We start from the raw sequence: 3,624 nt of genomic DNA, 5'->3' as shown, positions 1-3,624 counted from the left end.
CACACAAAAAACCTAAAAACTTGTTTTATTTTTATGAATGAGCACTTTATGTGTTTTTCTTTCATGTAAATTGTTCATAATAAACCAGTTTAAAGACAAAAATTATTTTAATTGCCAAAAAAAAAAAATCTAAATCGAAAGTATATCACTTTACAATATATCATGTATGTACTGCAAAATTACATTTAGGTATAGTTCATTAACATAGAAAGGAAATACCTGATTTAGTAAATTTTATTCTGTATTTTCCCAATGATTTTCTTCACTTAACATTAAATCTTGGATACAATTCCATGTCAAACTGACTTATCCATTTTAAAACTAAGACTGCTCTCTCCTTGTTTTTACTGTAGGGAGATGAAGAGCAGAAGTGGGAAAATGTGTTGAAGATAACTTTTATTGAGAGTGATACTAGACATTGCTTTTGTGGTCTTGAGAGCCAGTGACTCACCTTTGGAAATATAAATGCTATTTGTCTTCAAGGGAAGTGAGCAGGTTTACACCAGTAGTTTTAGTTATTTAGAAGTTCCCATTAAATAAGCTTAGAAATATTGAATATTTAGTCATGAATTTGAACCTTGTCCTCACAGTGAATAAAGTAGGGAAGCGGACCAGGTATAATTTGATTCATTATTATACCACAAGAGGTAGAACTTCAACATAGACATGCTTTTTGAATAATAATATTCATCACTCATACAATGAAATATTTTTTCGTATTTCCCTCAAACCCCTCTTCCACTCCATTTTTAACTGGAGACTTGGAAGAAGTTTCAAATAATGCAAACAAGGTTAAGGGAATAGCTGCTATTCGGCATAAAGGCTTTTCTCCTACGAGAAATCACCCTCATTGCATAGGTGTAAACTAAAGAAGAATGGGACACGTAGAATACAGCTGCAGCCTGGTTCAAGTTGTAGAGCCCTGGTCTGCTTCTTCTAACCCAGAGCCATAGGAAAGTGTTCAGATGAAGGGAAATGAACCCTTCATGTGTTGATGATTAAAAAGGGTCATACCTTGGTTCCCTAAGGGATGAGCCCCTTTGGAGAAAAATCAGTTAACTACTATAATTAGCAATCCCTTATTTTTCCTCTGAAGCCACAGGATGCCATGCCCTTGGTGACTTGCGTGGACTAATAATCAGAAGCTCATCACTCTTTTGGTCTCTATGAGTCAAAAATAGACTCCATGGCACACAACAAACAACACACTTATGCAAAGGGCTTCTACTGCCATATCCAAACCTTCCCCTGTCCTGATTATCTACTTTTTACTATTCATCACCCACATTTTGGACAGCTTAGTAAACTATCCTTGTTAAACAAATGTGGCACATTATACTTGCAGTTCCTAATTTCATCTGTATCTATTTTATTATATTTTATCCAAAAAATATTATGCTGAAATAATTACATGTTCTGATTTCAGTTATCCTTTTGTTTAAACTTTTCCTATTTCTCTCACCTCGTCATTCATAAATATCATTATTCTTAAATTGTTCACATTTGTGACAAAAAGAAAAACTTTAAGAAGGACAAGAATTTATAGTCCAATTAACAAAATATCCTTCTCACTGCATATGTGCTCCTAATTTTATAAATGGAACTCAAGGACAAAATTCTCCTTAAAAAACAAAGTCTGCTTACATCAAAAACAGTAGCACCAATTTACTCAGTTTTTTGTTGTTTTTCACTTTTTTTTCCCCTTCTCTGTACATAGGGTCCCTCATGAGTCTTAATCAACTCTGTGACAATGGGTTGGCTATCATGGATGGTTTACTTTGTCTTCTCATATTCTTACTTGAGACCTGTATACATTTGGACACAATTTACAGGAGATTTGTTATGTTACAGGCAATTTATTTTCTCTTCCATTTCTTTAGCACTGTTTCTCTTACGTCCTTGTTACTGAACATATAGATGAAGGGGTTTAGTACTGGAGTCACCACATTGTTCAGGACAGAGACGGCCTTGGTCAGATCTAAGGCATCCTTGATTGAGGTTCGGACATGAAGGAACATGGTAGATCTGTACCAGATGAGCACCACTGTTAGATGAGAGAAGCATGTGGAGAAGGCTTTGCTCCAGCCGCTGGCTGAGGGGACCCAGAGGATGACGCTAATGATGAAGACATAGGACACCAGGGTGATGAGGCAGGAACTTAAAATGACCACAAAAGCAATCACAAAGGCCACGAGCTCCACTATCTGTGTGCTGGTACAGACCAGGGCAATCGAGGGGGTGATGTCACAGAAGAAGTGATTGATGGCATGTTGGCCACAGAAAGAGAGGCCACTGATGAGGGCTGTGGGCACTGCAATGGCCAGGAATCCACAGACCCAGGAGCCTAGGGCCAGCTGCACTGAAAGCAAGCTGCTCTTGATGGCACCATAGTGTAGAGGATAGCAGATGGCAAGATAGCAGTGGTAAGCCATGGCTGCCAGGAGGAAGTATTCTGTGCAGCCTAATGAGAAAACAAGGTACATCTGCAAAAGCAGCCAGTGAATGATATGGTCTGGCTTTTCCCCAGGAGGATGGCCAGGGTCTTGGGGACTGCAGCTGTGGTATACCAAATCTCCAGGAAAGAGAGTTTACTCAGAAAGAAGTACATGGGGGTGTGGAGCTGGTGGGAGGTACTCACCAACGTTAAGATAGCAACATTACCACCGACTGTGAGGACGTACATCACTAGAAAAAACACGAAGAGAGAGAGCTGAAGGGCTTGGGAGCCTGGAAAGCCCAACAGAAGAAATTCCTGGGAGACAGTTCCATTGTCTGTGCCCATTGTGGTACTGAAATAAAGCAGGAAACAGAGACTCAAGACTAAAAGACTTTGAAACAAATTACACACTCCTAGAAAAATGAAAATAAATGAATTCATGAAAGAGCGTGAACTGAATGTAGATATTCAGACATTTTCTTACCTTTATGAATGCCTCTTCTGTACCCAGAGGAGTGAATGGTTAGTATCTGTTAATTTAATGCAGCAGTGAGTCATTTGTTACTATAACCAAGTATCATTTTAGGAAACTAATCTGCAAATAATTTTATCTTTGTTTGCAAAGATTGTAAATTTAAGATACAAGATTCAAACCCAGCCTCTCTGTCTCTATCAGCCTGTTTTAGGCATCACCATGCATTTGGTTCAGCCATAAATTACATCTAAACCCACAAGGACTACCGCATTTCATTTTGACTCACTATTTTCTAAGTCGACTTTTTGTGCATGGTCCTTGAATAAAAATGTATAATTTTGTCTTTGTTCAAAAATCTGCCTTCCAAACATAGGTTCTTGTCACATGCATATTTGACAGTAATAGCTTCCCAATTGCTCCTCTAATTCCTAGGCTTTGTGCTCAAAAGCACCCAAGTGTCTGTTAACAGATGAACGAATGAATAAAATGTGATACATACATACAATGGGATATTATTCATTCATAAAAAGAAATAAAGTCAAGATAAACCTGCTAAGACACGAATAGACCTTGAAAATGTAACAGTGAGTGAAATAAGTCACACAAAAGGACAGATATTATATGATCCTACTTATATGAAATATTTAAAATAGACAAGTGCATTAGTGGATACTGAATTTCTCTTAAAGATTGCAAGCATTTGGAAATGAAT

The 3,624-nt window shown here is 37.6% G+C and overlaps 1 pseudogene; it reads right to left on the bottom strand.

Moving 5' to 3' along the window:
* Positions 1 to 862: 862 nt before the first annotated feature.
* LOC100657115 (olfactory receptor 6F1-like) lies at positions 863 to 3,084 on the bottom strand (annotated as a pseudogene).
* Positions 3,085 to 3,624: the final 540 nt, after the last annotated feature.

This window comes from Loxodonta africana, chromosome 16 (assembly GCF_030014295.1).
Source record: "Loxodonta africana isolate mLoxAfr1 chromosome 16, mLoxAfr1.hap2, whole genome shotgun sequence".
NCBI lineage: Eukaryota > Metazoa > Chordata > Mammalia > Proboscidea > Elephantidae > Loxodonta > Loxodonta africana.
The sequence above is the reverse complement of the archived record's forward strand: the minus strand, read 5'-3'. Positions and strand labels throughout refer to the sequence as shown.